The sequence below is a fragment of the Schistocerca nitens genome, chromosome 5 (genome assembly GCF_023898315.1).
Source record: "Schistocerca nitens isolate TAMUIC-IGC-003100 chromosome 5, iqSchNite1.1, whole genome shotgun sequence".
NCBI classification, from domain to species: Eukaryota; Metazoa; Arthropoda; class Insecta; order Orthoptera; family Acrididae; genus Schistocerca; species Schistocerca nitens.
In genome coordinates this window covers 116,272,376-116,299,391 of record NC_064618.1, presented here as the reverse complement: position 1 = coordinate 116,299,391, position 27,016 = coordinate 116,272,376, and positions in this window count along the sequence as shown.

Sequence of the window (27,016 nt, the reverse complement as noted above, 5' to 3'; positions counted from 1 at the left end):
AACCTGAAAAGAACAAAATGTCGCTGAAGTTAGCCCTTTTTCCACATGCGACTATTTTGGGTTGAGAAGTGAAGGGACTTATGTTCAAAGCTCCATTCGATCGATTACTTCAGCAGACAGCAGTATGGCGTTTTAAAAAATGTAGCAGTGAATGTACCCAAGCTCATGCATATGGCCGGATCTAGACTTCTGAGAGACAGACAGTTATAGCCTTTCTTTTGCACTGCACCACGTTTTTAACAAACGATAGCGCAATAGAGTAGCTCGAGTCGAAAGGAACACTTCCTATTTAAATTTCTGCATCCTACACTGTTGGCACTTATGTGTAGGTGTCAGTTACGTGATTTTATTTCGGTAATTACAAAACAGAGTTGAAAGTATGCACTGGGTAGCCGAGGCAGCTACTTCATGGCGTTTCGTTCAACCAAGTAAATGAATATACTGAACATGCTGCAAACCACTACAGGGAGCCTGTGGGTCAGAATTCACATCCAGCGTGGCGCAACATTGTTATGATAGAAAAATGAGCGATAGAGAAGAGAATTCGGTGGTTTCTTGAATTGATGCTAGGTTCATGTACTTATGGTCTGGGTTCGATTCCAACTTCTGATGATGATTTTTGATAAGGAGAGACAGATTCTGTTCTATTCTGGCTACGCCAGGTGAAGAAGGTATAATGGCATTGTGGTCTGACATTCATGTTAAACATGATGTTCCTTCTCCACCAAGTAGACGATAGATTGAACTACAATAAAGTCGGGAGTCGCGACACGTAGAAACTCTATCAACAGTAACCTTTCTTATACTAGTTATTTATTTCTAGTGACGAAAAAAACGCTATGTAGGATCAAAGGACACTTAATCCAGCTTTTATTTGAGCTGCTGTATGTCGATAAGCTTGGTTCTGAACTGGAAATGCAACTCAGACCACTCTTAACGCGGAATTCGATCCCTTCGTGACAATACAGCTCGGCTACAATTTGTTGTTTGAACAGAACAGCAGATTCCTCAACATCTCCACATCTTGTTGTTGTTGTGGTCTTCAGTCCTGAGACTGGTTTGATGCAGCTCTCCATGCTACTCTATCCTGTGCAAGCTCCTTCATCTCCCAGTACCTACTGCGACCTACATCCTTCTGAAGCTGCTTAGTGCATTCATCTCTTGGTCTCCCTCTACGATTTTTACCCTCCACGCTGCCCTCCAATGCTAAATTTGCGATCCCTTGATGCCTCAGGACATGTCCTACCAACCGATCCCTTCTTCTAGTGAAGTTGTGCCACAAGCGTCTCTTCTCCCCAATCCTATTCAATACCTCCTCATTAGTTACGTGATCTACCCACCTAATCTTCAACATTCTTCTGTAGCACCACATTTCAAAAGCTTCTATTCTCTTCTTGTGTAAACTATTTATTGTCTATGTTTCACTTCCATACATGGCTACACTCCATACAAATACTTTCAGAAACGACTTCCTGACACTTACATCTATACTCGATGTTAACAAATTTCTCTTCTTCAGAAACGCTCTCCTTGCCATTGCCAGTCTACATTTTATATCCTCTCTAATTCGACCATCATCAGTTATTTTGCTACCCAAATAGCAAAACTCCTTTACTACTTTAAGTGTCTCATTTGCTAATCTAATTCCCTCAGCATCAACCGACTTAATTCGACTACATTCCATTATCCTCGTTTTGCTTTTGTTGATGTTCATCTTATACCCTCTTTTCAAGACACTGTCCATTCCGTTCAACTGCTCTTCCAAGTCCTGTGCTGTCTCTGACAGAATTACAATGTCATCGGCGAACCTCAAAGTTTTTATTTCTTCTCCGTGGATTTAAATACCTACTCCGAACTTTTCATTTGTTTCCTTTACTGCTTGCTCAGTATACAGATTGAATAACATTGGGGAGAGGCTACAACCCTGTCTCACTCCCTTCCCAACCACTGCTTCCCTTTCGTGCCCCTCGACTCTTATAACTGCCATCTGGTTTCTGTACAAATTGTAAATAGCCTGTCGCTCCCTGTATTTTACCCCAGCCACCTTTAGAATTTGAAAGAGAGTATTCTAGTCAACATTGTCAAAAGCTTTCTCTCAGTCTACAAATGCTAGAAACGTAGGTTTGCCTTTCCTTAATCTTTCTTCTAAGATAAGTCGTAAGGTCAGTATTGCCTCACGTGTTCCAACATTTCTACGGAATCCAAACTGATCTTCCCCGAGTTCGGATTCTACCAGTTTCTCCATTCGTCTGTAATTAATTCGCGTTAGTATTTTGCAACTGTGACTTATTAAACTGATAGTTCGGTAATTTTCACATCTGTCAACACCTGCTTTCTTTGGGATTGGAATTATTATATTCTTCTTGAAGTCTGAGGGTATTTCGCCTGTCTCGTACATCTTGCTCACCACATGGTAGAGTTTTGTCAGGACTGGCTCTCCCAAGGCCGTCAGTAGTTCTAATGGAATGTTGTCTACTTCCGGGGCCTTGTTTCGACTCAGGTCTTTCAGTACTCTGTCAAACTCTTCACGCAGTATCGTATCTCCCATTTCATCTCCATCAACATCCTCTTCCATTTACATAACATTGTCCTCAAATACATTGCCCTTGTATAGACCCTCTATATACTCCTTCCACCTTTCTGCTTTCCCGTCTTTGCTTAGAACTTGGTTTACATCTGAGCTCTCCACATATTGCACATTAAAGTGTTCGAATTCTGGCCCTTCACTAAAGCTTTCATTATGTATTATCAAGCTCTAGCATGAGAACACCTGTCTGCTGGTGGGTAATAATTTTGATTTTTAATGTATTTTCATTCGTTGTCAACACTAATGATATCTGACGTTTTTGAGTCCCACTGAGACACAGAACTGTTGGCGAAATCATTGTAAATTCAGGGATGTTATTCCGAGCTGCTGGTGGAGAAAGATTCCGTAACTGACGTCTCTTTGTGTGCAGTCCACAACGATATGTGTGGGGTTCGATTCCCAGTCAGCACTGAACCCTTCGTCATAATTTTTTTCAAGTTCAAACATGCTCACATGTCGCTGCTGATGTAACAAACCCATTTTTAACGTTCGTTTTCTCTAGAATATAACAACGATAGGTGCCAGGTTGGAGTCCTGGGAAAGAAAAAATTAATGTTTCATCTCGCCTTTTCAGTTAAAACATCTAGCTACTGCCGAGAAAATCCGATATGTCACAGTTGATTGTGCTTCGATGACATTCCAATTAGGTTCTGGGTTCGAATCCCTGTCCAACACAAAGTTTTACCACACGGCATTTCAAAGAAGTTACATGTGAAGAAGGAATATTTAACATCTCTCGTAGTTCGTTAACAGGGGCAAGAGATGCTGGGGAGGAATTCGCGTCCGTTAAAACTGTTTACGTTATGTAATTTAAAGTTGATATTTGCTAACTGATACTGTCTAAAATCGAGGTATATCACTCTCTGTATGACTAATCAGGAATGACTGTTAGTTTCCGTCAGTCACGAAGTCTTCGATTCGTCTGCGTGACCCGGGTTTGAATCCATATGCAGAACGAGACGGTTCGTCGTTTCATTTGAAGTTCATACATATTCTCAACTATCTGCTCGTGAATTGCTTAAATCTTAATGTCATTTTGTGTGAAATAATAAGTACTGTATGTTATTTTGAAGAGGAAATCATGAATACGACGAACTTACTAAGTGAATTACCTATCTGACGTAATAGTGAGAGTGGTAACATTTCATGTATGTCATTTATTGTAAGAAATGTGAGCTTACAAGCCTTAAGAACCGTCTTATTTGTGATAAGATGTCCCCTGATATTTGTAGTACCTTGGTATTATTTTACGTCTTGAGTTATTGCGATACAGAGCAGTGTTTTCTAGTGGTGACTTGTTGGAACCATTTTCAATAGTCAAACGACTGTACCGAGGGGCGATTAGAGGACCTGCTAGACAGCTGCGCTATGTGGGTTGCATTCGAATAAGGCGAAATGCAGTTCAGGTCGTTCGGATACTTTTGAGCACGACTGTACATAAGACATGTGCAAAATAAATATTTAATCAAGACAAGTATAAAGCACGTACAGTTAAAACATGTGGAACAAAAGTGAACCTTACACAGCAATAATGTTTATAAAAGAGTTATTTGTCAGAAATGCCGACATGGAAAACACTGAAGACAGAATTAAGGCAAGTCACATAAAAGTTGACCTGAAGTAGTATTGTTCATCAAAGAGCGCTATAAAATCAATACAGGAGGGATATCAAGCCTGACATCTGGTCACACAAAACAATAAATTTTCCGATGACAAACTTTATTGTACTGATATGGGTATGCTAGATATGATGGGACGAGTATCACTTTTACGTTTTCGTCAACAGTGTACATGTTTCCTTACCTTATAAGACACACAAAAGTGAGATTTGTACCTTTCCTTCTTCCACATAACCCACAATTAAATTACCAGAAGAAGAAAATCGTTGTCTGTAGTACAAACAGTGGTTCACAATGCAACGAAGAGTTGTGATTACACACCCAGTAACGTAAAATCCCTAACAGACAGCAAAACGTTTCCTCTGATAACTCCTTAAATTATGCACAAGACTATCTATTACTGTAGTGTGTAAAAGGTAATGGGCAGGAATTGCTGACTAACATCTGTCTGTCTTTCATTAAGAAACATAAATATATAAATCTTACACCATGGACGTAAATTTCCAATAGAAGCTAATTTGATATAAAACGACTCATTCCACATTATTACGATACATCGTGCGAATGATTTATGGAACATGAAACTAACTATTGGTACGTCACAAAACATGCTATTAGCCTATATGCTTTCAAAATCTCAAAATGAAATCCAAGAGTAAAATTAAGCAGGTTATCAAAGTAGACATACATTCCAATTGTGATATGTTCTTGAAAAACCGACAGAGTTACTGGCAAGAAATGTTCCGGAAAAAGAAGCAAATAGGCTCGTGTTGGAAAGGTAAGCCAATATGGTATGTTACACAGGTTACTGGTTACGCTATCATTACTAAAACAACAATAAGAACTTAAAATGCTTACACAGATGTTAAAGAAAAATATAAATTTTATGGGGTCTAAGGCTTTGAGACTATTCTCTGTCGCATTTATAGTATTGTACAGTGCTCGAGGATTGTACCCGTGGTCTAGGGGTAGCGTCTTTGATTCATAATCAAAACGGCTTCGGTACCGGGTTCGATCCCCACCACTGACTAAATTTTGATAAATAATCAGCATTGGCGGTCGAAAACTTCCGGCATAAGAAATAAGCCTCATTCTGCCAACGGCCTTGTCAAAGAGGGCGGAGGAGCGGATAGAGTTTCAGGGCACTCTCTTGTCCTAGGGGTGGGAAATTGCCCCTAAAGGCGGATGAATCAGCAATGATCAACGACATGAGGATACAGAAGGCAATGGAAACCACTGCATTAAAGACACGTAACGTGTATCCACAGGACATGTGGCCTGTAATTGAAGAAGTGTAATGATGATCTCTCCATTGGCAAAAGATTCCGGAATAGTCCCCCATTCGGATCTCCGGGACGGGACTGCCAAGGGGGAGGTTACCATCAGAAAAAGATTGATTAATCAAAGAAAGGATATCGTCTTACGAGTCGGGGCATGGAATGTCAGAAGCTTCAACGTGGTAGGGAAACTAGAAAATCTGAAAAGGGAAATGCAAAGGCTCAATCTAGATATAGTAGGGGTCAGTGAAGTGAAGTGGAAGGAAGACAAGGACTTCTGGTCAGATGAGCATCGGGTAATATCAACAGCAGCAGAAAATGGTATAACAGGTGTAGGATTCGTTATGAATAGGAAGGTAGGGCAGAGGGAGTGTTACTGTGAACAGTTCAGTGACCGGGTTGTTCTAATCAGAATCGACAGCAGACCAACACCGGCAACGGTAGTTCAGGTATACATGCCGACGTCGCAAGCTGAAGATGAACAGATAGAGAAAGTGTATGAGGATATTGAAAGGGTAATGCAGTATGTAAAGGGGGACGAAAATCTAATAGTCATGGGCGACTGGAATGCAGTTTTAGGGGAAGGAGTAGAAGAAAAGGTTACAGGAGAATATGGGCTTGGGACGAGGAATGAAAGAGGAGAAAGACTAATTGAGTTCTGTAACAAGTTTCAGCTAGTAATAGCGAATACCCTGTTCAAGAATCACAATAGGAGGAGGTATACTTGGAAAAGGCCGGGAGATACGGGAAGATTTCAATTAGACTACATCATGGTCAGACAGAGATTCCGATATCAGATACTGGATTGTAATGCGTACCCAGGAGCAGATACAGACTCAGATCACAATATAGTAGTGATGAAGAGTAGGCTGAAGTTCAAGACATTAGTCAGGAAGAATCAATACGCAAAGAAGTTGGATACGGAAGTACTAAGGAATGACGAGATACGTTTGAAGTTCTCTAACGCTATAGATACAGCAATTAGGAATAGCGCAGTAGGCAGTACAGTTGAAGAGGAATGGACATCTCTAAAAAGGGCCATCACAGAAGTTGGGAAGGAAAACATAGGTACAAAGAAGGTAGCTGCGAAGAAACCACGGGTAACAGAAGAAATATTTCAGTTGATTGATGAAAGGAGGAAGTACAAACATGTTCCGGGAAAATCAGGAATACAGAGATACAAGTCGCTGAGGAATGAAATAAATAGGAAGTGCAGGGAAGCTAAGACAACATGGCTGTAGGAAAAATGTAAAGACATCGATAAAGATATGATTGTCGGAAGGACAGACTCAGCATACAGGAAAGTCAAAACAACCTTTGGTGACATTAAAGGCAACGGTGGTAACATTAAGACTGCAACGTGAATTCCACTGTTAAATGCAGAGGAGAGAGCAGATAGGTGGAAAGAATACATTGAAAGCCTCTATGAGGGTGAAGATTTGTCTGATGTGATAGAAGAAGAAACAGGAGTCGATTTAGAGGAGATAGGGGATCCAGTATTAGAATCGGAATTTAAAAGAGCTTCGGAGGACTTACGGTCAAATAAGGCAGAAGGGATAGAAAACATTCCATTAGAATTTCTAAAATCATTGGGGGAAGTGGCAACAAAACGACTATTCACGTTGGTGTGGAGAATATATGAGTCTGGCGACATACTATCTGACTTTCAGAAAATCATCATCCACACAATTCCGAAGACGGCAAGAGCTGACAAGTGTGAGAATTATCGCACAATCCGCTTAACAGCTCATGCATCGAAGCTGCTTACAAGAATAATATACAGAAGAATGGAAAAGAAAATTGACGATCAGTTTGGCTTTAGGAAAAGTGAAGGGTCGAGAGAGGCAATTCTGACGTTACGGCAAATAATGGAAGCAAGGCTAAAGAAAAATCAATACACTTTCATAGGATTTGTCGAGCTGGAAAAAGCGTTCGACAATATAAAATGGTGCAAGCTGTTCGAGATTCTGAAAAAAGTAGGGGTAAGCTATAGGGAGAGACGGGTCATATACAATATGTACAACAACCGAGAGGGAATAATAAGAGTGGACGATCAAGAACGAAATGCTCGTATTAAGAAGGGTGTAAGACAAGGTTGTAGCCTTTCGCCCCTACTCTTCAATCTGTACATCGAGGAAGCAATGATGGAAATAAAAGAAAGGTTCAGGAGTGGAATTAAAATACAAGGTGAAAGGATATCAATGATACGATTCGCTGATGACATTGCTATCCTGAGTGAAAGTGAAGAAGAATTAAATGATCTGCTGAACGGAATGAACAGTATAATGAGTACACAGTACGGTTTCAGAGTAAATCGGAGAAAGACGGAGGTAATGAGAAGTAGTAGAAATGAGAACAACGAGAAACTTAACATCAAGATTGATGGTCACGAAATCAATGAAGTTAAGGAATTCTGCTACCTAGGCAGTAAAATAACCAATGACGGACGGAGCAAGGAGGACATCAAAAGCAAACTCGTTATGGCGAAAAAGGCATTTCTGGCCAAGAGAAGTCTACTAATATCAAATACCGGCCTTAATTTGAGGAAGAAATTTCTGAGGATGTACGTCTGGAGTACAGCATTGTATGGTAGTGAAACATGGACTGTGGGAAAACCGGAACAGAAGAGAATCGAAGCATTTGAGATGTGGTGCTATAGACGAATGTTGAAAATTAGGTGGACTGATAAGGTAAGGAATGAGGAGGTTCTACGCAGAATCGGAGAGGAAAGGAATATGTGGAAAAACACAAGGAGAAGGGACAGGATGATAGAACATCTGCTAAGACATGAGGGAATGACTTCCATGGTACTAGAGGGAGCTGTAGAGGGCAAAAGCTGTAGAGGAAGACAGAGATTGGAACACGTCAAGCAAATAATTGAGGACGTAGGTTGCAAGTGCTACTCTGAGATGAAGAGGTTAGCACAGGAAAGGAATTCGTGGCGGGCCGCATCAAACCAGTCAGTAGACTGATGACAAAAAAAAAAAAAAAACAGTACTCGAACGTGTTTATTATTGGTCATACATTGTGTGAAGCTTCATAGGCAACATTTCAAAGTGCGAGGATGTATAAATAGTAGAGAGACTAATGCACTGACAATCTAATAAAACAATAAAACATGCACTTTTTTTACACACACAAAATATGATAGCATGCCTTGCTCCTTTCCTCTTTGTAAGCGTTTATGGGCTAACAAAGAGCACGTAGGTACTTTTTTTCTTTTTCACAGACGTGAACATTAAAAAATGTGCATACGACTCGAAAGCTGAAAATGTAACGAACTAGAAGCAATACCAGTAAGCAAACAAGAATGGTTTCGAAGTTCAAGCTTCGCTTTCTTTCTATACAAATAGAGTAAAAGTGGAAGTAAATGGATGACCAAAGCATTCTTTTCAGATCACATCCTTTTCTTCTTCGTTATGCGAAGTTAACGAAGAAGTTAACAAAGAACAAGTTACATAAACGAGGCGAAATGCGTTGTATTACTAAAGCAAATACACAGTCAAGAACAAAAAATCGTTAAAAATTGTCTTCCTGAAACTATGTTATTCATGTGCGTTCTGAATATTAAGTATTTAAAAAAACAGCTGTTGCGTGAACGCGACAGAAATAGTGATCAAGAAGCTTTCGTTAACAGTAGTCTGTTAATGTTTTGGGCTACTTAGGATGGTGGCAGGCACTACTCTCTCTGGGTTCAAACCAGTGTACAACAAAAGTATGTAAGGTTATCACCTTTCTTTTTTTATCTACATGGTTAGTACTACGGAAAAAATTATCGTTGCTACTAACTGAAATACTATAGTCACTGTGGAAACAGGGGTACTTTGAGTGGAGAAACCGAAAGGAAACCCTCAAGGAAGTTTACAATTCGTTGACACGGTAGAAACATATACTGAACATAAAGAAAATTATTACCATGTATTTCAGTCTGAAAAGGGAAAATCATTCTAGGAATGAAGTTTCTTTGTGTAGACATTCAAAGATACACGCAAACGGAATGTCATCGGCTAATTACGTCCTTTAGAGTCCCATCATCACTTAAGAACAGCCAGTGCCGTTTACTTACGAACTAGTCACGTGTACACTCAATTATTGACTACAGAATTATTTTCTGGGGAAGAAACGCACTACATATCAGCACTCTTTTGAAATTAAAGGAAAAATAGTAATCAGGCTCAAAGTAAATCTCTGTTCAAAACAGTGTGATTTTAACTACTCCATCTGACTGCATGTACCATTTTGCTATGCACATCAGAATTAATGGTGATCACCACTGCACAGATATCTCTGTAAACGCAACATGGATGTAAAAAATGAGAAGGAAGTTCTCATTATGTCACAAACTTGAGGTCCGCCATCTTACACAGCCTAAAACATTAGGTATACCGCATTTGTACCTCCATGGGCCACCGCGCTCGTACTTCCCTGTAATGTAAATCTGACTTGCCTGTGCCCAGTTTTGAACGTTGGCGATATCTGTCGTCTTTCATGGTCGTATCCCAAGTTGCATCTGGTGACTGGATTGTGTGGAGATGTGGCTGTTTAATAAAAAAATGCCAGCTTGCGTCGTTTAAGGGTGGAGTAATCGATCTGACAATAATCAAAATTCTAAAGTATAATGGAATTTCATTCCATTCGTAAGTGGAGCCTTTCAAGAAACATTTTCTTCTTTACACATGAGTTATAGTGCCGCTGTTTGCTTTTACTGTTCTGGTTTAATTCCTATCATTTGACTGTAGATTTCATGTCAGTCCAGCTCGAGAAGCTCTCTGGGTAAAAGCTGTTGAAAAGAAAGGATTGGTACCAACCATATTTAGCAAAATATGTTCACAACATTTTGGGAAAGAACACATAGACCGAACATCACTTTTGTCACTGCGTATTAGGGAAAATGCTGTGTCGTTGATTTCTTCCGGCTAATCCCCCTCACTTAGAAAAAGCTAGTAGAATATCAATTTTGAATTCAGTTCCTATAAAATTACAACATAAAAGCTTCCTGCCGAGGTATCAGACATTATTTTTTATGTTATGTACAGTCGTGCTCAAAAGTACCCGAACGACCTGAACTGCATTTCACCTGATTCGCATGCAACCAGCATATCGCGGCTGTCTAGCAGGTCCTCTAATCGCTCCTTGGTACAGTCTTTTGACTATTGAAAATGGTTCCAACAAGTCACCACTAGAAAACACTGCTCTGTATCGCAGTAACTCAAGATGTAAAGTAGCTTAGAATGAAAATCTTTCTGTTTATTTCAAAGGAAAACGATTTTATAAAACAATGTCTGTCATACACAACTTGAAACAGGTCGTGTCGACCAAATCACATGGAAAAACTGACAGCGACGGATGTTGAAGGCAGTAAGATAGCTTGCCTTTTGGTTTGGCAGTACTCAAGAGCAATTTCTAGGCGGTAGTAAATGAAGAAAGGCAGCGTGTTTTTGTTTTCAAGTAACGTCTTCATCAATTACTTAAGTTTTAATGTAATCTACTAGTAACTGCTGATGTTTGATATTAACATGAAAAGGATTCTGCAGACAGGGAATGAACCTGTTCTTGAGAAACTACTTGTATAGTCATCAAAAGGGATTAAATGATCTTCAAGCACATGTGTTCCAGCAGCGGTATGAATAAAATGATAGTAATAATGACGGTAATAATCGAATTATCCGGTAACTTCACGCTTCACAGTGGGTTTTCTTGAACTAAGAAATTTGCTCAATTTGTGAATATTGAAAATGGCTTTACTTCGAGCCTATGATGCCTAGAAGAGTCTTTACATCCTGCTGACATGAGAATAGCATAATCTCCGCGTCTGAAGCTTGCTTCTACTTAACCATTTAATAGACTCGCATTTTTTCCACCGTGACTAATTTTGTAAGCTAAGCACATCATCCGTTACAGCACACTCCTGGCCCTGGGAAATGTGGCCACAATGGTCTGGTGGAGCGAGTTATCGCAGGTGCACTGCGTGGGTTCAGGAATTTACTTTTAAGAGGCAGAGCAGATTTATTTTACCTCTGGTAACCTGAAGATAAAGGCGTTATAACCCATAATCCGCATTAAACATCACGTTCCTTCGTTACCAACTGGGCAGAGTCGGTTTACGTTGGGAAATGACATAGCGGAAGTCATGGCAAACAGAAATACAGTCGCCAGTAAACTTACTTACATTAGAAAATTTTATTTTATTTGATGAACCGATGGACATTTAAAGGAACAGGTCTCTTATTTTACTTGTACTTGATTGAACTAGAGACGCAGAAAAATTTGGTGCTGGACAGTAATTCGAATTCGTATCTCCTCTTTTGAGGATCTGAATCTCTCAGAACAGTATAGCTCAATCATTTCGTTCCTTTTCCCAAGACGGCAATATTCTCTAGGTCTCCTCCAAAGGATCCAGTACAAAAAATATTAATAATTTCATTTCAAGCCATATCAAGTGCACACCCACCTGCTAGTGAAAATTAAAGTGCATTTTTAATGTCTGTTCATGTGTTGCCAACAATCGCTAACTGATACTTAAGCTATATTCGTGGATGAACGGTAGGTGTGCAGTTCGATTGTCGTTTAGGCACAAAAGTTTTTATCCTTATTTTAGATTCAAACACCTAGAGCTCGTAAGAAAAACCGATACGTAACATTTGATTTTCCTTCGTTAACATTCGATAACGTGTAGGGTTCGTATATCTGTCACAGGACTTAACATCATGCACTTCATCTTTAAATGCATGCACACTGTGTTACTTCAGAATAGAGGTATATCACACACCTTTAGTGGTTAGCTAACAGGGACAATCAATCCGATTAGGTTCTGGGTTCGAATCCCTGTCCAACACAAAGCATTACCTCACGGCATCTCAAGTAAGTTACTTGCGAAGAAGAAATATTTAACATCTCTCGTAGTTCGTTAACAGGGGCAAGAGATGCTGGGGAGGAATTCGCGTCCGTTAAAAATGTTTGCGTTACGTAATTTAAAGTTGATATTTGCTAACTGATACTGCCTAAAATCGAGGTATATCACTCTCTGCATGCCTAATCAGGAATGACTGTTAGTTTCCGTCAGTCACGAAGTCTTTGATTCGTCTGCGTGACCTGGGTTTGAGTCCATATGCAGAACGAGACGGTTCGTCGTTTCATTTGACGTTCATACATATTCTCAACTGTCTGCTCGTGAACTGCTTAAATCTTAATGCCATTTTGTTTTAAATAATAATTACGGTATGTTATTTTGAAGAGGAAATCATGAATACGACGAACTTAGTAAGTGAATTACCTATATGACGTAATAATGAGAGTGGTAACATTTCATGTATGTCATTTATTGTAATAAATGTGAGCTTACAAGTCCTAAGGACAGTCTTATCTGTGATAAGTTGTTCCCTGATATTTGTAGCATCGTGGTATTACTTTACATCTTGAGTTACTGCGATACAGAGCAGTGTTTTCTAGTGGTGACTTGTTGGAACCATTTTCAATAGTCCAACGACTGTACCAAGGAGCGATTAGAGGACCTGCTAGACAGCTGCGGTATGCCGGTTGCATGCGAATCAGGCGAAATGAAATTCAGGTCGTTCGGATACTTTTGAGTATGACTGTACGTTAATGCAGAATTGGTATGTAATTACACACTATTTATTTTTACGCATGTTTTTCTGAATGTTTTATAACATGTGGAACCTTTAATTACATTTGTTTTCAGCGTCCAGCTGTAGTGTCTTTGTTTAGCAATCAAACCGTCCACGGTTCCGATGTCGAATCGCGCTACCACTTGAGCATTGAATAAAAATCATCAGCATTACCGTCTGAAAACTTCTGGCAATAGGAATCACTTTAATTCTGTCACCAGCGTTGTCAAACAGGGTGGAGGAGCGGGTAGAGGTTTAGGGCACTCTCTTGCCATTGGGGTGAGATACTGCCCCTAAAGGTGGAAGAACAGCAATGATGAACGGCATGAGAATTCAGAAGACAGTGGAAACTACTGTATTAAAGACACATGACGTGTATCCACAGGAGATGTGGCCTATAAAAGAAAAGTGTCACTATGATTTATCAACTGGAAAAAGATTCCGGATCTCTGGAAGCGGACTGCCGAGGCGGAGGAGACGAGGCGGAGGAGACGATAAGAAAAATATTGAATAAACAACTCGAGGGAAACGTCTATGCGTCGGGGAGTGGAATATCGGAAGTTAGAACGTGATAGGGAACCTAGAAAACGTGAAAGGGGGGATATACAGACGCTCAACCTTTTTAATCCGAGCACTTCGTTCTTCGTCTTCCACCCTTACTATTCTCTCTTGGCATTTGTACACATTGTATGATACCCGTTTTTCCCTACAGCTTAGAACTATTTTCCCCAGAATTTCAAACATCTTGCACCATTAGACTTTATTGAATGCGTTTTCTAAGTCGACAAATTCTATAAACACGTCTTCATTTTTCTTTAGTCCGCCTTCCATAATCAACCGCAACATCAGAACCGCCTCTCTGGTCTCTTTACCTTTCGTGATGCAAAACTGATCATCGCATAACACATTCTCAGTTTAATTCCCATCCCAGCAGCTAGACACAAACCTAGTCCTTTTCCAGCCGATTTCCAGATGGCGGACGGGAGGGGAGCAATGCATACGATCTACGGATGTAATCTTTCGCCCCTACTGTTCAGTCTATAGATCGAAGAAGTAATGATGTAAATCAAAGAAAGATTCAAGTGTGGAATTAAATGTCAAGGTGAAAGGATATCAGTGTTAGGACTAGCTGATGTCACAGCTATCCTAAGTGAAAGTGAAGAAGAATTATAGGATCTGCTGAATAGAGTGAACAGTCTACTGGGTACAGACTATGGATTTAGAGAAAAACGAGTAAAGACGAAAGTAATGAAAAGTATCGCACATGAGAACAGCGTGAAACTTAGCATCAGGATTGAAGATGCGAAGTACAGTAAGCTAAGGAATTCTTCTAGCTATGCATCAAAATAACCCATGACGCACAGAGCAAGGAGGCCGTCAAAAGCATACTAGTACGCTCAAAAAATGCATTCCTTGCCCAGCCAAGTCCACTAGTGTCAAACACAAGTCTTAATTTGAGGAAGAAATTTCTGAGAATGTACGTTTGGAGCACAGCAATGTGTGGTAGTGAAACACAGACTGTGAGAAAACCGTAACAGAAGAAAATCGAATCATTTGAGTTACAGTGTTACAGACGAACGTTGAAAATTAGAAGTGTAGGAATGAGGAGATTCGGCGCAGAGTCGGAGAGGAAAGGACAAGAAAAAGGGGAATTATGATAGACGTCTCTGAAGACATCAGGGAATAACTTCCATTGTATTAGAGGGAGGTTTAGAGGGTGAAAACTGTAGAAGCAGGCAGAGAAGCTGCGAAAATTCTCGAGAGGGATAATAGTGCTCTGTCAGAAGGAAATGAAAAATCGCAAGGAAAGGCTTAAAGCTTTTCAACAATCAAAGCAACGACTAAAGAACGAAGTTTCCTCGCTAAACACAGTAACTGATGAACTGAGAAGAAAAGATTTCATTTACGTAAATGGCCTGTGTTTTGGAATGGACACGGAGTTCTTGCTACGACAAACTGCAAAGGCGACCTGTCAGAGTGTTCCGAAAACATACCAACCAACACCCCGTTCAGTAGTCCTAGAACATTAGCAAGAAGGTGCCGGTGTATGGGTGGTGCACCTTATTTTACCTCCGAGGCTTTTACCATACGTTAAATGTATTGGCTATTGCGAGTACGGACAACCATAAGCTGCAGAATGGAATGACGACAATGAAAATTTGTGCCGGACCGGGACGCGAACTTGGATTTCGCGCTTATAGCGAGCGGTCCCCTTACCATTTGGCTATCCGTACACGACCAGACACAAACTTCCATATGTCTACGACATGCACAAGTACGTCCATTATGTATGTTCCCGCACAGGTCAGACGTTGTAGTCGTCACAGTGTCTGGTCCTTTGACCATGCATGCATCGTGTGTTTCTTTGTTGTAAGTCATTACGTGCCATTTGTTACTCATTTGTTTTATGTTGTATTGTGTTCGTTTGTGTGTACGTTTCATCATTGCGTGCCGGTTGTTTTTGTACTTCGTCGTTTATTTATAAAATAAACCACAAAATCCAAGAACAGGCAACACATATTCATGAAACATACACACGACAAACACAACATACAATGAATCAGCACATAGTCAGCAACATATGGCACATAATGAGTTACAACAGCAGAGTCACACGCAGAGTGAGCAATATACTAAAGAAACAAGGGCTCAACGTAGCATACAAAAACAACAACACAAAACAAAACAGACTTGGAATAAATACCACCAACACTGACAAATACAGCCTGTCTTACATACTGTGACGGTACGTCACATAAATACTGACATTTTTATCGGTTGTAAACCGTTATTAAATATTTTATGAATGTAATTAGTATAAAAGATATAGTTAATGTTCTTGAAACAACTGATATGCAACGATAATTAAAGAGTAGCATGTTTATTTAATGTCCATGAAAATAAAAAAGGATCAAAAGAGACGTGATTGTACTGCAGAGGAGGAAGGACGTATTTTGTGGTACACACATTGTTTTGTTTCGCTATACGGAAGGCAGCCATTGAGCGGCTACACATATTTTATGTAAGTCATTCGTATTTATTGCTAAAATAAATTTGTTATTATTATTACAAAATGAATTTCTTTGCAATAGTTGTCACTTCAAATGCTCGCAATGGCTATATATTTTAATAAGCCTTTTTTCAGTAATTTGCGCTGCGAGAAGCTCATCTTCCGATGCAGCCTCTGGTTGGTCATTACGTGCTGAAGTATTAATTTATTTTTCGAAGTGTTAAAAGTAACTGTAAATGCGAGAGATTTCGTTATAAGAACTTTTTTAAATTGCAACAGATAATTAATTTACGTTATAGTTCATGTTTTTAAACTATACAGATACCATGAGTTCAGTAAGTTTTATCTTGGCCGCTCCACGGCAACAATCGTAATTCTCTCAAGCCTTGCTTTGCAATCAGTAAATATAATTAACAAAATTACATTCAATTCAGTTAACGGCAACTATATTTTAGTCATCACGTTCAAAATCTGAAGTTGGTACATTAATAACTGTGGCCCTTCAAGAATCCGTTTCATATTTACTTATGCACGTAAGTAAAAGTGATAAGAAAAGACAATATCCCTGAGAGAAAGAATCATGTTGATAAATTAAAAATATATAAAATATATGTGTAGTTTTTTTGTATATGACGTAACGAATGACACCGGACGTCACAATATACCGACTAACCGCACCAACGTGCGGAATACCTTATCCAACGATTTTAGCAAGCACGGACATAAAAGAACTGCAACACTACGAGATGTTTACAATTTGTGGTCTAGTTCTTAGAGAAGGATGATTGATTGCTATTTAGCTTCATAATCGTTGCCTGAACTTGGGACTGTTATGCACGAAGTACGGTATAATATTCCAAGACGACAGGAAGCTGTTTTGAATGCCTGTTGATACCTACACCACATTAGGCATGGTAATGTATTTTGTCCAGCCCTTCTAAATGCATGGGTATGTAAGTATAAAATTGTCAAGGGATCTCTTCTCACAGATGTCTTAACTGTATGGACCAGTGGAAGCCTGTAGTGCTCGTCAGCTGTTGATTTGTCAACAATATGATGATCAATAAGAAGTACTCTGCAAGATTTTCGGTTATCAAGTTTTCATAATATTCTTATGACACTTCTGCCCTTGTCTGAGATATGTAAATTAAACACAGACAAAACTGAGCTGTTACGTTAATGTATCAACATGCTGGTGCCACTTCAGATTTTTACCCATCTCGATGACCACACATGGCACCTCATCCAGAGCGACAGACATTTCTGCATCCAGCATGAGTTGTTCTTGTTGTTGTTGTGGTCTTCAGTCCTGAGACTGGTTTGATGCAGCTCTCCATGGTACTCTATCCTGTGCAAGCTTCTTCATCTCCCACTACTTTCGGCAACCTACATCTTTCTGAATCTGTTTAGTGTATTCATCTCTTGGTCTCCCTCTACGATTTTTACCCTCCACGCTGCCCTCCAATGCTAAATTTGTGATCCCCTGATGCCTCAGAACATGTCCTACCAACCTGTCCCTTCTTCTTGTCAAGTTGTGCCACTAACTCCTCTTCTCCCCAATCCTATTCAATACCTCCTCATTAGTTATGTGATCTCCCCATCTAATATTCAGCATTCTTCTGTAGCACCACATTTCGAAAGCTCCTATTCTCTTCTTATCGAAACTATTGAAACACGTATGTATTCAGTAGCAGCGATGGCGAGGCATGACAGAATCTCTGACCAGAGAGTTATTTATCGTGGCTAGTCTGCGCTAGACCGCGCGAGAGTTCAGTTCAGTTGCGAGGCAGTTGTTGTACGTAGCGAGTCGCGAGAGCATGTAGTTCGTTCGTGCTAGTAGCGTGTGCGAGACAGTCGGAGTTGTGTGTGAGGAGTCGGCGGGCGTCGACATGGGTCTCTGGTCAAGGTTCGGAACGAGGTATATTTTTTAAGTAAGGTAATGAAGCAGCATTGCGCACATCTGATAATGTATGTTAACTGTAATTAATTTGTTCAAGAATTGCCCCAATAATAATTTTGTTTTCAAAGCTATCATTTTTTTAGAAAAGAATCATTACAATTGAAACAATATTTCCTTTGCTTTTCCTCCCATAATCAATTTAGCAGGTTGATCTTAACGTTAATTTTGTAGGGACTTAACATTATTGCACACGGCTTAAGGTTAGCGCAGCTACCCTTATAAAATTTAGCAGGTTGATCTTAACGTTAATTTTGTAGCGACTTAACATTTTTGCACATTTTTTTATCATTGAGTTTTATTACTGTGGGAAGCTAACATTTGGCACTATTTGCAATTGTTATTCAATTCTTTTCATTTTCATATTTTTGTGGGAAGGTTACACATGGCTCTATTCCAATTAACATTTGATTATTGTGTTTTCAAAATTTTCCGGGGAGGTTACACTTGGCGACATCCGGCCCAGGATCGTATTTCTTTGAAAATCTTCTGAAATGTAGTCAGATATTTGCTCTTATTTACTTAATATAATTAGCAATTGGCGCAACGCTTTTACTAATTTTATGACTTTCTTTCCTCAGATCATCGGCAATTCGTTGCTCTATTGTATTTGTGTTTATTGCTTTTTGCATTGTGCTTATTTCATGTGTGAATAATTGTGACTATAGTAAAAATGCCGCGAAAGACTGTGAATAGTGTATCGCGAGGTATTATGAATGAAATTACCGACCTAAACAACATCACCAATAGTACTTGTGACACGCAGTGTAATGATGACAATCCTGCGTTCACTGACAATCAGTGCGTTCCAACCACTAATGATGATTTTTATCTTAATGATGAACAAACGAACTCAATTGTGTCCTCTGTTAATATGACGACAATTGACGACGCGGGGCGCTCTATTGTAATGAGCGCTGCCCAGCTTAACACACCCGGTTTGGAAAATCCCAGTAACGTACAGAGAAATTTTTCTAATGAAAATGGACAGTGTACTGAAAGTACGACGGATCTATTTAATTCCGAAATAGTGACCGACAGTGTAAATTCGACTGGCAAACCTTTGTGTAAATCTCAGAATAACCAAATGGTTACAGAAAGCGACACAATTCCAGATCCACCATTAAACAGCACAGAGAATAGAAATGCTAATTTTGTGTCGGATCCAATTATGGCATTGTTGCTACAAATGAGTAAACAACTTAATGAAAATAGGGAAGATTTCAAACAACTAGATAAAAAGCAAGACAGCCTTAAAGAAGATCTTAAACAACAACTTAGTGAACAGAACGAACAGTTAAATGAAAAATTAGACAACAATTCGAGACAGTTAAATGAAAAATTAGACAACAATTCCAGACAGCTTAGTGAACAAATTAGAGATGTTGCTGCGCAATGTCATGATATTAAGGAACAGTTGCGCGAGGAAATTGAGGCTTGTTCAAGAAAAAGTAGCGAAGAAATTAGGTCTGTTGCTCAGGAATTAAGGGAAATGCAAACAGCTGCAACAGAAACACTTAGAGACGAAATTAGCGGAGTGGCTAAACAATTCTCTGAAAAAGCTACACAATTACGCGACGAGTTTAAAGCAATGACAGCAGAACTTTCGCGGACAATGGATGCAAAGATAGACGCGAAATTCGAACAACAGAACACTCAAATTGACAAGCGCTTTAATCACCACATACAAAACAGTGATACGCGTTTCCGTAAATTTATTCAGGATCAAAATAAAGTAAAACGTCAAGTAATGGAAACAATCATAGCACAGAGACAAGAAGATAAACGTAAAATGTTTGCGAAGGCAAAAACATACGTAGACAACAATATTGCTACAGTGTCCGACAAAATTAATACCATCGAACAGTTGAACGCGGAATTACGTGATGAGATTTCTGACCTTAAATCAAAAACAGATACACACTCAGTAGATTTTCAAACAGTGACTGACAGACTCGAACAATTAGAACTAATACAGGACTCCGATGTCGTCAAAGCTGACGTTAAAAAATTGAACGAAACCACACGTAAATTACAAAAACAGATTAATGCTTCTGACACTAAGAACGATGATCAGGTAAAAATACTGACTGAAAAATATGATGAATTGGCCAGTCGTATTGACGTTATTAAAAGTAATAATAACAGCTAATCAGACGATACTTCACCGGTTTCATTTAATCAAACACCTGAATTTCAAAATCTACATCGGACAATCAATGAGATCGATTCATCTCTTAACACATTACGTAGAAAATTGTCAAGTTTACAGCAAGTGGTAACAGAGATAAAAAATATTTCAGTTAGTAACACATCACAGCAGACGCCACTTTGCGAACATTTATCAGTCTCACGCAGCGCGTATAATTTGGGTAATCTACAGAGAGTACGCGACTTAGATTCCGAAATGACACAGACAAACAGATTCTCACAGAAACCTGAACGTGTTCTTAAATTCAGTGGCGAGAACGTAGATTACGAACAACTTTTATCTGTAAGAAAATCTAAGGAATTTAATAATGACAGAGCACAGATACACGTTTTGCACTGTTTAAGACAATTTATTTTTGTACTTTCACTGCTATTACCTGTAATGCAGAAACTAGCTTGGAACCTGATACGACAATTTGCTATTGTATTTTCATCAGCATTGCCTATAGTGCAGAAATTGGAGTTAGCATGGATACAGCAATTTATTTCTGAATTTTTACCGCCATTGCCTATAACACAAAAGCTGAAATGTATTTGCAGCGCGTAATTGACCTCAGGGGATTCATTACGCTTTAATGAATATGTGCCGTAGAGTGCATAGGGCCCCGAGCTGTAGTAGTGCTCTTTCATCTTTACTTTTCTGCACTGCTGCCTTCTCTTCTACTATCCTTTATATCTATCAAAATAGCTCTTTAACTATTGCTCTATCTAGGATTAAGAATATGTACTAAAAACCCGATGTGACAAAGTTATACCGAATGTGACAATTTTTCATTACACGCTCCAGAAATGACAACTACGAGAACTATAATATAAAAAAAATTTTAATCATCAGTATGTACAAAATTTTCAGCAGTCGCAATCACATTTTGGTAACAATAGATGTTTTTCACCGCAATAGCATGAAAGTCAGCCTCTTAGCATACGTAACCAACAATGCAGTCTACAAGGTCAACCATACTTTAATGTTTCGCCGCGTGCACGTATAGTCCAGTGTACAACAAATAGTAACGGACGGCAGCAGACAAACAACTATGTACAGAAAACACAGTATTTCAATTCCAATCGCAATGCACCTTATTGGAATGACTATCACGACAGACGTAAAAATAATTAGGACAATTTTCAGCGTACATCTAGCAACAGTCGGTGTTACCAACAGCAAAATTATCCACAAGAACATATTCTCATGAATGAACCCGACAGTAGATATCATCCAGAGCGTAATACGTCTGGAAGAAGTAATAGAACAGTTCAAATAGTATTAATGCCACAACATCCTCCAGAAAATAATAACACGTCAGATAGAATCTGAGCAGATAGTGTAAAGGTAGCATCTTCCAGTAACAAGCACTACTTTAGACACGCAGAATCTTGTTCACGAAAATGTTATTAATTTTGACGTCATCCGACACACGTTTGCATGAAAGATATTATTACGACGTACGTGAATGACATTCTTATTACAGAAGCTAACTGGACTGAACACAATCTGATTATAGAACAACTGTTACAAACTTTTCGTGCACAAGGACTCACAGTTAATCTCAGTAAATCGCACTTTGGCAAAACTTCTATAAAATTTCTTGGACACGTAATTTCAGCAGAAGGCATTGCGCCTGATCCGGAAAAACTTCAAGCTCTACGTGATATTACTGTTCCTACGACGAGGAAGCAACTACGCAGTTTTTTGGGCTTAATTAACTTTTTTCGTAAATTTATTCATCACTCTGCTTTAGACACACCTACATTATGCCAATTAACAGGTAAAAACAGTATTTGGTCCTGGGATAAGCAAGCACATTCTGAATTCATGAACCTGAAACATGCTTTGTTGAATGCACCACTTTTATCGCACCCAGATCTTACCAGAAATTTTTCCATTGCCACCGACAGTTCCAACACCGCTTTAGGCGTACACATTTTTCAGGAAATTGAAGAAGATGGCGGAACCGCGGGACTGCTACGGTCGCAGGTTCGAATCCTGCCTCGGGCATGGGTGTGTGTGATGTCCTTAGGTTAGTTAGGTTTAAGTAGTTCTAAGTTCTAGGGGACTTATGACCTAAGATGTTGAGTCCCATAGTGCTCAGAGCCATTTGAACCATTTGAAGAAGATGGCTCTACAGTAATCAAAAACATCGCATTTGCAAGTCGCATTCTATCACCTGCAGAACGAAATTATTCCGTTACAGAACTGGAAACATTATGTGTTGTATGGGCTTTTACGAGATTTCGGCACTTTCTTTATGGCAGACATACCACCGTTTACACAGACCACAGAGCGATACAATTCTTACTTTCAGCTAAATTTACTCACGACAGATTGAGCAGATGGAAACTTTATTTACAGGAATTTAATTTTACAATAGTTCACATTCCAGGCACACAAAATATTATAGCGGACGCACTATCCCGTTCTCTCAGCAACAATCAGCAAGACATCGCAACCAACTTCTGCAAAGCTAATTTCAGCGTCATGTACATTCAGCAAGTTGCATTTGAAAATTTTATTTCGTCGTCATTACAGGACATAGCACAAGAGCAAAGTAAGGACAATGTATGGAAAGAAATTAAACACCTTTGGCAAGATAAGAATAATGTTATGATTAGGAACCATTACACTGTACGCAATGACATTCTGTTTCGCCGCTCTCACCCTGACAGTCATAATTGGTTATTATGCATTCCTGACGAACTGGTTAACAAATTAATATGGTATACTCATTTAAGTTACGCACATTACGCAGCTAGAAAATGTTTTCTTATACTGAGACAGAACTGTTATTTTACCAAAATGGAGAAACGTATTCGACGAGTTTTAACGTCATGTAAAATCTGCCAGAAAGCTAAGTCAGACACCACTTCACATATTCCTCCATTATATCCCATTGTACCTGTTAAATTAAGACACATGGCCGCTGTAGACATTTTTGGTCCAATTCCGAGAACTAACAGAGGATTTTGCTACATCTTTTTCGCTGTTGAACTCACTTCAAAATTTGTTACATTCACTCCGTTACGCAAAGCTACTGCTAAAACTGTTTCGAAAGCATTTGTAAAACATTTTCTATTTCATGTAGGGCATGTGATGAAAGTAATTTCTGACAATGGATCACAATTTCGTTCTGCTATATGGACACGCATGTTACGAGCTAGAAACATTTCTCCGATCTATATATCCAGGTACCATGCTTCTTCGAACCCTTGTGAACGATTAATGAAAGAAATTGGTAAATTGTGTAGAATATACTACCACAAAAGACATATTGATTGGGACACACACATATTCTCATTCCAAGATGTAATTAATTCCATTCCAAATGAATCCACTATGCTATCTCCGTCTGTTATACTGAAAAACGTTGAACCACCAAACAAAATTACAGAATTAGTAAATTTTCCTACATCTCGTCGATTACGACACCACGAAATAATTGACATTGCGCTGAACAACATCAAACGTGCCGCAGAGCGCCGGAGAAGACAGCAAAAACAAGTTTGTATACGCCGTAACTTTCACATTGGACAGAAGATATTAGTACATACACACTAATTATCCAGCAAAATAAAAGGTAGGTGCAGTAAATTTGAACTTCTATACGCAGGTCCATATCGGATTCGTAGCATTCCTCACCCCAATGTTGTACACGTCGAAACTCTGAGAACCAGAAAAAGTAAAGGCAACCACCATGTCTATAACATTAAACCCTTTATTGAATGAAGACACTTAATGATTTAACATGCTATGATGCGATTTACTAATTTTATGATCATTTCTGCAATTATATTCACATGAACAATTACTGATGATTATCATATTTTTTCTTCGCAAGTGCCTGGCAAGGTAAGGGTAGCAGGTCGCTCTTCTTGTCGTTACACATCAGACCGTACGATTGTTTTCATGTTTTGTTTGTATGCACTATGAAATGGTTAAGATATAGCAAACACCAGTTGACTTTGACATTTTTTGCCCTATGATATCTCAACATCGTGACTGTTTTATATTTTTTTTTTTTTTGCTGCTGCATTGTGATATTCTGTGTACATTTTTACATCTGAACACTGTCAATGTCTTTGACATATTACGTTTTCTGTCATGTTATGCTGTATGCTTAATTATGTTACCATAAACAAGTCATTATTTAGTGAGTATATGATGTAAATGCACGACATTAATCTTTGTTCATCATTTTCAGAAAGAAATAACGTGTAAAGGAAATAAATTAAACAGAAATGGGAATTTCACCTAAGGAATAAACGAAAGAAGATGCAAACCTCGTGATGAAGAGTAAATGGATCAGAATTAACAAGCATTAACAAGAATATACTATACACATCGTAAAATAGCAGTCTTAACTATTTTTTTCTTTCAGAATTCAAGGCGATTGATGCAGGCTGTCGGGCAGAACTACACATCTTAGTTTTAGTGAGGAAATATGCTAGAGATAAGGAATAGTTGTGTAATGAGTAATGAAATATTTTTTTGCAGATGATAATGAATGCTGATGAATAATGATGAAGAATATGCAACTATGGATAATGAAGTTTTTCTTTACAGGTGATGATAATAATGGAGTTATGATAATATAAGTAATGAAGTGATGGATAATGAAGTTTTTTCTTTACAGATGAGGATATTGTTGAAGTTATGTATTTATGCTATATAGTTATTTAAGTATTTGTTGCAGCTCGTTTTGACAGCAGGTGTTATTGCATAGTATAATGACGGAAGGTTTTGGAAAGGACAGCTATGGAACACATTTTTATACACATTTCACTACCTGTTAATTCGAAGTTCACTACTTTTCAGCATAAAATGCATTTCTTCTTTCAGCTTAATAATCCATTTTTTGTATATTTTCGCAGGAGAAATTATTTATGAAATCAATGTGCTATAAGCAGTTGTTCATTAAATCTATGTCATCTATGAATGTGATTACATATACTCTACTTGTTTCATAATCTTGCCACAGCTGACTTATGACGAATGACGTTACACATTTTCATTTACACCAACAACCCAGAAGGAAATTTTTCTCTCTTGCTTTCCCCTATAATTACCCAACGCAATGCATTGCTAACAAAAAAAAAAAGTATTACCAGTCCCAAATAATGATACCAGTTTAAGAGAGTTCTGAGTAATGCTGATCAGCTATGAATAATATGTCACCTGAAAAAAGAATACTACTAATTACTGTATAGAGATGACCAATGCTTTGTAACTAGGAAAGAATGCTACTAATTATGCTTTGTAACTAGAAAATGAATGCTATTCATTATGCTTTGTAACTGGGAAAAGAATGCGATTATTTAATAATGCTTTGTAACTAAGAAAAGAAGGCTACTGATTATTACTATATTGAAATGACAAATGATTAATTAATTATGCTTTGTAACTGGAAAATGAATACTATTAATTCATTATGCTTGGTAACTGGGAAAAGAATGCGATTATTTAATAATGCTTTGTAACTAAGAAAAGAAGGCTACTGATTATTACTATATTGAAATGACAAATGATTAATTAATAATGTTTTGTAACTGGAATGCTACTAATTAATAATGCTTCGTAACTGTGAAAAGAATGCGATTATTTAATAATGCTTTGTAACTAAGAAAAGAAGGCTACTGATTATTACTATATTGAAATGACAAATGATTAATTAATTATGCTTTGTAACTGGAAAATGAATACTATTAATTCATTATGCTTTGTAACTGGGAAAAGAATGCGATTATTTAATAATGCTTTGTAACTAAGAAAAGAAGGCTAATGATTATTACTATATTGAAATGACAAATGATTAATTAATAATGTTTTGTAACTGGAATGCTACTAATTAATAATGCTTTGTAACTGAGAAATGATGACTGTAATGGGATGACCAATGATTGAGTATCAACATTATTATTGACTACCTCCTGTTTTAAGTAATGACTTCTGATGATTTGTAATTAGAGAATGGGTGTAAATATTCTATGTAAAACAATTAATGAACATTTTTCTGTAATACTACACACATGGTACGGAAATATTCAATAACTGGGCTATGAATGCCGCAAACTACTACTGTAATTCCTAATGAAGACTAGTATGTGACTTAATGTCCTTCACCTTCTGACCTCGCTACCCTGAATTACTGCAATATCCATTTGTCCTGTACATTCTCCTGATCATGGAGCACTATATTTGGTTTTTGCACTAATTATACGTTGGTGTGCCTTGTAAGAGCGTGGTGTTGACACGACATGCTGTCCACCACCGTGAGCGATGGAGACGTTATTATGGTCCCACTGTTTGGTGTACCTAATGTACTGCGAAAGTGAAAACATGGAATATTACTACAACATTTCAGTGTCTTGGCTACGCTGATAAATACTTCTGGGAAAAGAACTTCAAATTGTCTCACTTGGTGTTGTACTTCTGTGGAAAGATATGGACTTTCAGTACAGCTGCGTGCAACCTAAAGTGCTACAACCATGATGCAATCCTTCCCTTTCCTATCCTAATTCTTGTAACATAGTGACAACCATTTTTTGCTAACATCATTTACGTTCATGGCCTATATATTTTTTCGTTTTGCTAAACTGCAGTACATGTACACTTATATCACTTATCAACATGATTTTTTGCCATTATGTTTATTTTGTTGTGAAAATGCTAAAGAGTTTTTCAGTGCGTGTGAACTTATGTCATTTCTTTTGTACTCACATTTTGTCATTGTCTAAT